Raw genomic sequence first — 13,702 nt, 5'->3', positions numbered from 1 at the left:
TTGGTAATTTTCCCATATATATATATATATCAGGGAGGGTATCTCCCCATATAAAATATCAACTACAGAATCCATACCAGGCCTCCAATGTAGTGTGGTTGAAACATTACGAAAATTGGCACTTGTAATGATGATTTACTTTTAAGTGTAATCCAGCAATTGTTTTGATTCCTATGCTAACAATAAATTTAAACCATACTGAAATATGAAGTAAAGATCAAGAACGCAGCAAACCTTCTTGCAGTTTATATACTGACCGTGAAGGAATATTTACAGCAGAAACTTGTCTGTCGAGATGGTGCTGCAAGCATGCCCTATAAAATTAAAGTTTAGTAACCTGGCTGGAAAATCCACCCAGCGATCATCTTCACGTGACAAAATATGCTTGGTATGATTAGATCTATGGTGATGTGCTGTTGTCTTCTAATAAAAAATCAGGACCAACTGAATTTCTGAAAAAAAAGAACCTAATAATCAAAGAGCACAGGTTTGTACTCATACAAAAATATGGATTGCTGGTTCACGCTGACATCCAACATAATGTCTCCCTCAATATTAAATTTTACACTCCCATAATAATCGAGTTCTCAGATGTTCCAGGATGCGTAAAGTATCACTCGATCTCCCCATATAAAATATCAACTACAGAATCCATACCAGGCCTCCAATGTAGTACTAGAAATCACTTATAATAAAAGCGAAAGTTTTCTGTTCGGTGATGGTTGAGTGTTGGATTGCTGCATGGTCCAAGTTTTATGATTCAAACTAAATACCAAACTTATTCTCTAGAAAGTATTCTGGAAAACATATAGTCTTATTAATGTATAGAAACAAATTCATAAATTAAGGCCCTCTTAGAATTTTAGTATGTTTTCATGAAATAAATCAGTTATGAAATAGCCTAAAAAATAAAAATGCAAGTAAATGATATATTTTTGTTTAGATATTTCTAATTCTAAATTATTATGTTTCACACTTTCTTTAATATAATGGAACACAATGAAGGATTTATGGAAGCCAAAATTATCCATGACATTTTATTACACGTATTTTGATTCGTTTGTCCATATTCTCATGCAAAGTGAACTATTATCAATGCAATAGAAAACAAACAACTATTTTCCACAAATGCACTTTAAAAGAAATGGTAAAAAATTAAACATAACACAGCAGAAGGCATTTAATTTTTCATGTCAAATGACAATGTCTGCCATACAGTTTTTATATTACAATTTGTAAAATAACAAAGTAAGTGTGTAAATAACTATTTTAACTTATTCGTATGTTTATTAAAAATAACTCATTTTCAAAGTGTATTTTTTTGGAAACTGTTCATCAGTATTTTTTCGCCCTTAATCTTAGTCAGAAAACGCTATACATAAATTTTTATGGTACAAATTGCTACACTTTCAAACGCAGTAACTAATCTTTCACGCAGAGAAAAAAATTCTGGTAATAATTAGCGTATTGTAGCGTAATGACATTGCTGCTTAAAAAAAACATAATTTTGGTAGCAAAAACTAAAATATACAGTATTTAATCATTTATTTGGTAATTTTCCCATTCCTGTAGTAACGGTATACTGTGGATTTTGGTTTTTAAAATTAAAGTTCTTATCACCACACATTTAGTAAAAAATACAAAACTAAAAAGTGAATTTAACCTAATAAATGATTTTTATGTCTTTCGCAAAGGTATCATGACAAAATTAGAGAATTTTACAACGCTTACAAACTCTTATCCCATATTATTAAACCATATTTTATCGTTAATTTTATCAAATTTATTACAAAAACGTTTTAGTAAAAAGTATCAAGCTTTTGGGTGCTCCCCTAGATCAAGTTACACGGTAAATTTTGATAGTTTTGAACATACTCTTTTTCGCAATGCATTATATCTTTTATTATACATTTATTATTATACATCAATTTTTATTATATATTTATAATTATACAATTATATTATACGTTAAATTTATACATTTATTATTATATATTTATTACTATAAAATTATTGTTATATATTTATCACTATACAATCATTATTATATATTTATTATTATACATTTATTATTATTATCTACTAGTAGGGTAGGCTGCTATTATGCTATAATTGGTGCTGTTTCCATATAAGAGTATTTACCAACGAGAGAGAACATTTACGTGCTATTGCTTAGCGCAGGACTGTCCAAGTGGCTGCCCGCGGATCGCATGTGGCCCACCAACACATATTGTGCGGCTCGCCAACTCAGGCTGATCAGCCTCAGTTTTCCCATTAAAATGCAAGCAAATTGTTTTATAATCCTTCTGTTCCATTGTTTTATAATAAGTCAACTATTAATTGTTATTGTATAAGAGGTAAGAGAGTATTGTTCAACTTTTTTAAACTGCGGCCCGCCAGGTGATCAGTGACCGGAATTTTGGCCCGTGGACTCATTGCAGTTGGACAGCCCTGGCTTAGAGCAACTGATGAAAAATATTCGAAACCTTACGTTAATTTAAGAAAATATATTTAAAAATTATTTTTTAAATGTCTTAAGAAGTAAAATACTGTAATAATATGCATATTATTTTGAACCAATTTACCTTAAATTTTTTGGCAGTATAAAATTTTATTCATCAAAATGCATTGATAGTTTTGCACAGTTAGGTTCATTCTATTGTATTTTGATTAAATTTTACTTACAGTATTTAGTTAGTGTACAGTATATAGAATAGCATTGCATTTTAAAAGAATATTGAAATCTTTATAAATATAAAACAGTATAGGTTATAGTTCATAATACTTTTAACTTTAGATTGCAAAAATGTTGCATAGATTTAAAAAATGTTGATTGAAAAAATATTGATAAATTGCAGTTACGGCATGGAAAGAAATATATCAAACATTTTAATTCACTTTTCTTAAAATTTTGAATAAGCAACCGTAAAAATGTATAATTAAATTTACTATCACAGGAAGTATTGAACAAAAAAAAAATTTCTAGTAAGGAATTTATTTAAACGGTGGTATTTAATTTAAAAAAAGCTCGAGAAAAATTTTAATTAAAATGAGATTGCTCTTGCAAAAAAAAAACAAATAATAATAATAATGTATTAAATTGAATATAAATGCGTGTATGTTTATGTGTATATATATATATNCTTATGTCCACTAAAAATGTATCCATGAGTGTGCATAAAACTGCTGCAGTGAATATTTAATACGGTGAATTGCAATTAAAAATATATATATATATATATATATATATATATATATAGTATTTTCTAACTTTACAGAGTAATTTACAGAGTTAATGGAAAAACCACATTCAGTTGCAGTGTTTAAAAAGAAACGTATAATGCCTGAGTGTATAAATGAGTCTGAGATTGCAGAAAAGGTTATATTTTTCTCACACATTCGGTACCTTATAATATTAAACTGATCGGGAAGTAACCTTGCATTTTTACATTAAATACAAGAATATAAATTTTTTGCTGGTTTTTATGCCAATAATGTAATGGCACTCGCTATCAACAACCTTCTGCTTATTAGTCTCACTTATATAATGTCAGATGAAAAAAATAAGAAAAATGAAAAAATAACAAATCTAATGAAGATGACATTTTAGACATCTTTCAATTTTTTTTCTTTTTAGCCACTTACAAAATATTGTAATTGTCGGAATAAATTGAAATCAGATGGTGCGATATCAAGAGAGTAAAGTGGGTAAGGCAACATATTCCAACTCTTTTAGGTATAATTTTCATACTTGATACTAGTCAAGAAAATCAAAGCTACCGAATTAGAATTCAGAAAAAAATGACCTTTATCATTAAGAATGTTTTTGCAGTGAATCGTTGTGTTACTACGCCTGTGAAACTTAAAAAGCTTATAATGCAGGATATGTACCTCATGGTCTTTAGCTGGCCATTTGACTATAAGTAGCAAATAAAATTTTTATTTTGTTACTTGTATGTAAACAAATCATTCTAACATTAGATTGTTTTTGTCACGAATTTTATAATACACATTGGATATATGCATAACGGATACCGAAAAGAGCAGAAACAACATAAATTCCCGATTTTTTTTTAATAAATACTTTCCATAAGCATATAATAAATTTAACGTCTCCTGGTTTTAAACATATTTCTTCTCACGCTTCAAGTTTTTATCAATAATAGCTTTACTCCCAATTTTTAAAGATCGCAAATCTCTGAATGAGGGAAAATTGCTTTCATGATTATTAATTTTAGTAATAAAAAATTTAATTTCATGTTGAAAAAAAAACCGAAGCACAATAGAGTTTCTTTAAAAAAGTGTATGCTAGGCAATTATATAATGAAAGCCACAGAACACCTTAAAAGAAACACTAACTGAAAAACACGAATAGAGTTACAAATTAGGTTATTTTTGCACTTTTTCATTTCATTTTTATATAAAGATTCAGCAAAAATCCTATTCATAACAATTTCACTTAAAGGAAGATACCTCAAAACCAAGTCGTTTTTAGGATTCCTTTTCAGAATTTATTCTTTGATTATATTCAAAGTAAACTTTTAAGATAACTTGTTATGCTCAAATTCTCCAACAAGAAAGTTTCTAGGACTTAATAAGAATCAAAAACTCAGCCAAAAACATCACAGTAAATGAGGTAGAAAGTATATTTTCTGAACTATTTTTCTTTAATACCCAAAGGGCAGGAAGGAGTTTTCAATGTATAAGCACAGTAACAGTAAGTTTAAAGTTAAAATATGCTTATAAATCTATGAAAGGAAATATGTTGAATTATTAGTTTAATACAAATTTGAGAAAAGCTATAATGTATTAAAATATATTATGACAACAGCCTGAATCTATATTTCCGGCAACAAATAGTAAATAAATGCAAAAGTTTCCATGAAAATATAAATATTTAACTGGTGTTTTGAATTATACCTTAGAGAATTTTCTATAGAATTACGGCTGGTAATATACTGAGTAATTAAATTTAAATATTGTATCTAGTTATTATAAATTAAATATGAATTACTATGTCAAGTTATAAGGAATTGTACAGTTTTAGAATTTTCATTATAAAATTTTGGTAAAATAACCGGCAAAAGTCTGTCCATACGATTTACCGTAAAAATCACGGTAAAAAAACATTTTTTTGTTATTACGGTTATGAAACCGTTTACAACCAGTATGGTCACAGAAACATGAATACAAACTATATGTTTTTTTTAACTATTTACAACTAACATGGTTTCAAAACTGTAAGAAAAATTAACTTGATATAATTGCTATTCCTTTCTTTCGGTAATGGGGCATCGGAGAGAGCAGGACACTGGAAACTCTTCACGTGTAATAGGGAATAGAGGAAATATTGTGGTGCCAACACTGGGACTCAAACCCCGGTTTTGTCGGTCTTGCAGATTAGCCCTCTTGGCTATGATATGCATCCAATTGCAAAACACTAAATAGCTTCATTGGGATTGCCTAGTTGGGGAGACTAAATTCTGGTTGTTTAATGGTATTAGATGAAGAAAGTTACTTAACAAATTTTCTCACAGTTAACAGTTTGAATCCCATTTTATTTATGGTTATCTGACTGTTTTGTTTAAACATGCTAGAATAACAATTGTATAAATATAAATTGTTATTTAACTTTTTTCCTAGAACTTTCTAACAGTGTATAAATATACTGCCTGTAGCACCACACATCAAATAAATTTAGAGTTAACCGACCTATTGTTTTGAGGATTTGAGGTACGAGAAAATAGTTAAAATATTAAATTTCAGAGTATTGTCATTTCACTAATAATTGATGGCTATTATGTAACACAAAAAAATCAGCACAATTTTAGACTCTTATCGTTTTAATAGAAAAAGGATACTTTTTGTATATAAATGATAAAAAAAGTTGTTAATAAGTTGCAGAATAAAGCAGCATCGAATTATGATGAAAAGTTACCTTCAACAAGTTGTGGATGAATAAAAAAATATCTGTTTAAAATTATCGTGCTTGTAATGACATTTTCAAAATTATAAATCTTATTATCACACATTTAGTAAAAATACAAAACTGAAAAGTAAATTTAACCGATTAAATTTTTATTATGCCATGCCCTAAGTTATAATAAAAATTACCAAATTTTACAGCATTAACTACCAAACAGCATGGCAATTAAAACCTATTTTACTGATAATTTTATTAAAAGTCAAAAGTGCTTCAGTTAGAATTACTGAATTTTCAGGTATTTCAATAGATCCAGAAAAAGGGGAAAAATTTACCATATTTGGATAGTTTTGACCATACTTTTTCCTTGCATCCAAAGACTTTTAGGTGGGAGAGGTTTGGTTTCTTTCCTGACCAGGCTTCTTCAGGTGTCATGTTTTTCAATGCTTTTGTGGGTGATCTATTCTTTAAGTAGTTAGCTGTGTAAACAGCTTCAGCCCATAGTTCAGTTGAGAGTCCTGAATCAATTAGCATAGTACGAGCTTTCTCAACTAAAGTTCTGTTCAAGCGTTCTGATGTCCCATTTTGTTCTGGAGATCTTGGCACAGTTGTTTGATGTCTGATGCCACAAAGCTTTAGGCAGTTCTTAAGATCAGTGTTGACATATTCACCTCCATTGTCAGATCTTAAGGTTTTTATTTTCCCGTTGGTTTGATTCTCAACAAGAGCTTTAAAGTTCACAAAAGTTTCTTTTACTTGATCTTTACTTTTGAGGAAATAAACAAAAGATTTTCTTGAAAAATCATCGGTGAATGTTNCCTCCGCGGGTCGTCGTCTACCGAGCGATATTGGGAAGCAAGAGCGCTCCTAAGGAAATGACTTTTTACTTTTTTATTTTGTTCCTATGTTTTTGCTTTTTCATGTCAATTACCTCTGCCATTTGAAATAAATATTATTTCTTTAAAGAAATAAATTATTTCATAAAAGAAATACTAGGTTTTACTATTAGTAACCTAGTATTTCTTTCATTATTGTATAATGTAATCCTAGTAACTACTAATTCATTGTGCAATTTATATAAATATTAGTAATAAATAAGAGAAAATTATATTTTTATTTATTTAGAAGAGACGGGTTAGTTTCAAAGGAGGACGGGTACATTGTTGGGCAAGCCGTCCTTGGGGACGGGTAAAATTTCTGAGTTTTTTCGAGCCCAGAATGAGACCCCCCTACCTCACATGACAATGAGAAGAAAGTCCTACCTAGAGGCGCAATCCGCATACTGTTAGGGTTATAACTGAGGGAATTACGAGCGCAGTCCACCACTGCCCAGTAGAGCATCTAGCTGTTATGCAAAATTTCATTAAATTTTATGTATATATATATATAATTTTTTTTTAAACTTAATTTTCTATTTTATTCGTATTTATTTATGAAACATTTATTATTTTTTACATTTTTTATTTGAAAATTTCTGTTTTATTGTACATTTCTTTGAACAAACAAGTTTCAAATATCAATCTAAAATATGAATAGAACCTGTTTCTTCATCAATCACTAATAGAATATCATGATCTAAACTAAATACTAAATTTATTCTCCAGAAATTATTCTGGAAAAGGAGTAGTATTATTGATATATAGAATGAAATTTATAAATTCAAGCCGCTTTTAGTATTTTAGTAAGTTTTCTCGAAATAAATCATTTATGAAATAGCCGAATAAAGAAAAATGCAAATAAATGATATATTTATGTTTAGATAAATCTCAATTCAAAAACATTGCGTTTCACAAACTCTTTAATATGCAATAAAGGTTTCATGGAAGTCTAAATTATCGATAATATTTTATTACACGTATTTTGTCTCGTTTCTCCGTATTCATATCCCAAGTGAACTATTATCACGCAAAGGAAAAAAATAAATATTTTCCCCGTAATTCCATAAACGCACTTTGGCAAAAATGGTAATAAATTGAACAAAACACAGCAGACATTCAATTGTTCATGTCAAATGACAATGCTTACCATACAATCTTTAATATTAAAGTTTGTGAAATATAAATATCAGTTTTAACTTATTTGTATGTTTATTAAAAGTATGTGTTTCAAAGTGTAATTTTTCGGAAACCGTTCATCATTTGAACTTTGTCAGAAAACGCTTTACATAAATTGTTAAGGTGCAAACTGCTACACTTTAAAACGAAATAGCTAATTTCTCACAAGGAGAAAAAAATTCTGGTAAAATTTGCGTATTGTATTGTAGCGACATTTATACTAAAAAAACATTATGTTACTAGAAACCAAAAAATACAGCATTTTAAATATTCATTCGATAATATTCCATTCATATGATAACGGTTTACCGGAAATTCTCGTTTTCAAAATTAATGTTCTTATCACCACACTATTTGTAAAAATTATGTATTTTACTATCAATTTTACCTAAATCCTCACCAAAACGCCTTAGTGAAAACTACTAAGTTTTTGTGTGCTCCCCTAGATTCAGTTACACGGTAAATTTTACCATATTTTGATAGTTTTGACCATACTCTTTTTCGCAATGCACTATAACGTTATTATTATACATTTATTCTTATACATGCATTATTATACATTTATACAATATTATACATTCTGCCATTGGGTCGAGTATTCAATGATGGTTATAGTACTTTCGTCCCTTTGAAGTAATTTAAGCTTTATTTTGCATGATTCAGGCATGCAAAAACCAATTTTTACCTGTACCAGAAAACGGTTTCGCCGAAAACAAAGAAAATTTTCTGAAATTTGAGCATAATTTTTTTAAAGTGTTTAATTGGCACTTATAATACTCAGTAAAGATATGCGTAGTAGTAAAAGCAATTACAAATTTAGCAAATGCAAAGCTATAAACTTGACGATTTTGAAGTCAAAACTAAATGAGCTGATGATTGCAGTCTTCCCTTACATTTTTATATTTTTTTAAATTTTTTATTTTTAAAATATGTAAAATTTTGGGCTTTAAATTTTTCTTCGGGCGAAATGTGAAACCAATAACTGAATCAGCTGCGCAATTTTTTTTTACATTAAATTTTCTTATTCAAAAAATGTTATTATATCAATGAAAGTCGGGCTTCTTCAAAGTTTAAGAGTCAGTGGCATAAATGAATCAATTTGAATGATAAGACTACCGATTTAATTGAACCTCAGTAAATAATTTATTTCGAAACAAATATAACAAATAAAATTCCATTATTTAAAAAAAATGGAATTAATATCAAGGTTAAGAATCGTAGGTTTTGCAAAATGCATGAAATTTCAGTTTTTTTCAAAAAATTACCTGTATTACCGCATATTAAATATCATACACAGACTTTGTTTATTATTATACCGAGAAAAAAAATAATGTTAAAACTGATTTTAAAAACAAGAATTTCCGATAAGCAGTTACCATATTGATGGAAAAATTACTAAATGACTGGTTTAAACATCGTATAATTTAGATTATATAACCTGAGATGTCATTACATTATGGTAATTTCACCCGAACTTATTTTCTCCGTGAAGAAATTTTACAACTTTTTAAGTTTAATGAACTTTAATATCAAACAAATTTGCTGAAACCATCATATAGTTTCAAGTTGACTATATTATTGTGCAATTTAAAACTTCTTCATTTTGGCTATTCGATAATACTATGTAAATATAAGGATACTTTGTTTAGAAGCTTATTCAGCTTGCATTAATTTACAATATAAGTATCAGTTCTAGGTACTGTTATTATGCTTCAATGTTACGCAATTTGTATGAAAGTGTAAGTTTCTTGAAAAAATATACGAAAAATTTATGATTTAAAACGCAAACCTTTTTCATTTTAGTTGCTATTTTAATTTTAAGAAAATGAATCAAAAGAATTTTTAAGTAAATTCTATATTTTCTGTAATATTTGATGTAATAAGTAACAATGCATTATGTATATTAATTCCTTTTTCAGAAATTTTTGAAAATCTAGGTAAATATGCCAACAATTTAAGACATAAAAAAACACTAAAAATAAAGAAAGAAATAGTATTTTAATTTATTTTGTTTGAAAGAAGAACCCAAGCCATTATAAACGCATCTGAAATTTGAAATTGTGAAGCGAACCACAGATTTGAAAAGCAAAATTCCTTGTTAAAAAATTTTTTAGGATTATTTTATTAAAAAAATATATATATTGAAAGGAAAAAGTTTGAAATTTGCGTAATTACTTTTTAAAATGCAACGAACGAAAGCAAAATGAAAAAAAAAAATCAAAGGACTAAAGTTCAATTTTCAGTCAGTTTAATCAAGAGTAAGGTTAAGATTTTGACCTCTTTTCTGATTAAACTACTTTGTGTTTAGTACTGATATCAGTGCTGAGTTGAGTTTGTATCTTGTATGCTATTACAAATTAAATATATATATGTTTATACACATACATATTAACTTTTGTTGAATAATTTTTACATTCAATACGTTTTGAAATAATAAAAAATACTAAAAAATACATTTTTCTAATCTAACATATGTGCAAGGATTTACAAATTTAAAAATGAATTAAATTAGATATTGGATTATTTATTTGTTGTTTTCTGAAATAACAACGGAATTGATTTTGTTTAAACTTTTTAACAATTGAAAGGAAAAAAATTTCAAAAAAGAAAGAGCTTAGTTTAAAGCTCAGTTTAAAATATTCATTTGATATTTAAAAAGTTAAAAATGCAAGTAAATAATTATTTTGACAGCTTACAAAGAAATTATTTGATTAAGAATTAAGGGGAAAATAGATTTAATACTTTCTTTAAAATTTTATAAATAAAAACGATATTTGCAACAATACATTAAATTAGAAACATTTTCCCTTTAAAAATGAATTTGATATATTTTTTTTATTCAATGATTGTAGTTCTTTCTATCTAATATTCTCATTTTTTTTAATAGAAAATCATTTTGGAATTATTAACAAAAGATAATTATTTGTTTGAAAACATGTTTAATAACTAATGTATTCATTAGGATAAAATGTATTAGAAATTAGTTAACATTTTTTCATTATTAGTTAAAATAGAAATTTGTTAAAATTATAAAATGAAAAGTAATTTTTTAATTAATTTTCCTTTTACATATTTAGTTATTAAATGATTTTGATAATAAATTTTTAATTTTATTTAAATCCTTTGTAATCTATAATTTTCTGAACTAAGCTTTTTTGATAGTTTAACAATAATATTTATTATTTGTGAATTATGTTTTTATTAGAACTAATTATCTCGTTTTGTTTTTTTCACTAATTTTTTTTAAAACTTTTATGGGTGAAAAAAATAATTTACTTAGTTGAAACTAATTTTGATTTTAATATTATTTAAGTACTAACAAGCAATGCTGCTTTTTCTTTCATAGCTTGTAAATGAATTTATTATTTATATTCTTTTAGTTTAAACAATTAGTTTTATTTTAGTTTAATACCCATCAAAATTTAATGTTGAAAATTTTATTGATTATTAATTTATAAAAATAAAATCTGAAAAACTTATTTCCCTAATCAGAGTAAAATTTAACATTTTTTGCAGAACTAATGAGTCAGCAAAAAGTTATGAATTGATTAGACTTCTGCAAATTATGTGCATGCAAATTGCGTTAATTTACACATCTAAGGTTCATCTTTAAGCGTAAGAGGAGCATCTTTCTTTTAGAGGAGCATCAGAATTTTAAAGGACATAAATTTAAATTTTATACGGTACCTTTGAACCACGATGGCACAATAATTAAGGTACTGAACTTTCAACTGCTATAATTAGTGACCTTTGAACTCTGGCATCCGGGACAAATTGAAACTCATCTAGATTCAAATCTACCTATAGCTTCAAGTTTTCTATCTTTTCTGAAATAAAAAAAAAGAAAACAGGTGAGCAATGTTGGGCCATTGTCATCATCATGCTGTTTTTCTGGAAATTGTGGAGTTTTAATTTCAATGATTCCTTTGACTCTCCATTATAAATGGCTGTAATATCCCACAAGCCTTATGAGAATTTAATAGATGATGTGAAATCTTATTGATGATAGATAGAAGTTTCTTTTTTAGATACCACAGCATAAATTGGTAATAACAAGGATCGAGGTTTGTAATTTCTTTCTTTACCACGATTAAATTCTTTAAAGAGTTTTACAAATTCCCAAAAAATTGTTTTCAAACTGCATGAAATTCATGACTTATTTAAAATAATTATAACTACTTTTAAATGTATGAAAATTTTAATTTATGAGCATTTTTAAACTAACATCTTCAGTATCTAATTCTTTCTCGCTAATAATTATTTCAAAAATAAGACTATATTATTGTGTTAAATTTATTATACATTACAAGCCAAAAATATCTATTTTTTTCAACAAAAAAATTAAGTATTTTTAACGTTTTCTAAGTTCAGATTCAGAATATACCAAATATTGACATTGTAAAAATTTTTTTAGTTACGAAAGCCATATTAATTTAGATAAATCCCTGTAGCTTTATTTTATTTTATTTTTAATTCGCAGGAGTAAATTCGCATTAGGAAAAAAATGTAGAAACAACAATATAGAAACATTACAAGCACATTTATTTACAGCAAATATCAGAAATAAATATATTTTATGCCATTTTTAATGAAACCATTTCTTTTAGGTTTATTATAATTTTATTTGCCGCAGTAAATTTTTACTTTAAGAATAACTAATTCATTGACATTCCGGATTATTTTTGTTTTCCAGAAATATGGACAGTATGTTGTGTTCGCTAAAAATTGTAAGACACTTATTAGCATTACTTTCATAATTGAAATCAATATTTAAACACAATTCTCAAGAGTTTAACTTCCTATGAAAATAATGTCATAAAAAAAATTTGTCTTAAAAACATCGCTTAATTTATCAAATAAATCTTATTTAGCGTCGTTTTTTAAATAAAATCTGTTTTATGTATGTATGTAACTTAAATTTGCTTATGAATGTATGTGACATATATTAAATAAAGTTATTCATTTTACTTTTGGTAGGAAATGTCAATACTCAGGATACGTTATAAATTCTATTTTTCTCTCATTTATAAATTTTCTACTAAAAGGAAAAAAGTTGATATTATACTTTCTTAATTTCTAAAGGTGTAAACTACATATATAAGAATGTTACTAACACTCTTAACCATTTTTAAATCCTTATTTTGATTAGTACTTGCATGTTTTAACTAAAATATTGCGTAGATTCTAATAAAACTTCTGCTTATATTCGTTTATAAAATGGTAGTTGCAGAGCATTTTAACAATGCATGCTAAAGAGCGTCTTGAATTTGGTGCAATAATATTTTTATGAAAGAAGAAAAATGTATAACAGAGTTGGTAAATAATTTTACTCTAATTATATTTCTTCCGGTAAATAAACAATTTTTCAAATTTCAAAACAACAAATTAAAAATATTTTATTTAGCAAAAATTTTTGCATCATCTTTATACGAGGGTTGCTATTTATATTTCTGGTCTAATAATGCAAAAACAAATATGTAGGATCGAAATTGGTTTTATTGTTTTTCAAAATATTCTCCATGATGAACCGCTTCTTCGGGGGTCGAAAATCGTTGTCCACGTAATTTATTTTTGATGTGTGGGGATAAGAAGAAGTCATTGGGTGCCAAATCAGGGCTGTACGGCGGATGACCCATCAGTTCGATCTTTCGCTCCGTCAGAAATGCCTTTGTTTGAGTCGATGTGTGAGAGCTCGCATTGTCATGATGAAGAATGATTCGCCTGT

At 27.1% G+C, this 13,702-nt stretch overlaps 1 protein-coding gene across 2 annotated transcripts in view; it reads left to right on the top strand.

Annotated features, from left to right (window-relative positions):
• LOC110282076 (junctional adhesion molecule 2A) overlaps positions 1-13,702 on the top strand; it is a 97,989-nt gene that overhangs the window by 33,748 nt on the left and 50,539 nt on the right. Inside the window, exon 2 of one of the 2 annotated variants that reach the window (XM_071181502.1) lies at positions 3,638-3,708. The exons of the other annotated variant lie outside the window; for it this stretch is intronic. The gene's annotated coding sequence lies outside the window, so the exon portion shown is untranslated. The remainder of the gene's footprint in view (positions 1-3,637; positions 3,709-13,702) is intronic. 2 annotated transcript variants of the gene reach the window in all.

The sequence above is a fragment of the Parasteatoda tepidariorum genome, chromosome 5 (genome assembly GCF_043381705.1).
Source record: "Parasteatoda tepidariorum isolate YZ-2023 chromosome 5, CAS_Ptep_4.0, whole genome shotgun sequence".
Classification (NCBI taxonomy): Eukaryota; Metazoa; Arthropoda; class Arachnida; order Araneae; family Theridiidae; genus Parasteatoda; species Parasteatoda tepidariorum.
Note: the sequence above shows the minus strand (reverse complement) of the source record. Positions and strands in the feature narration are given on the sequence as shown.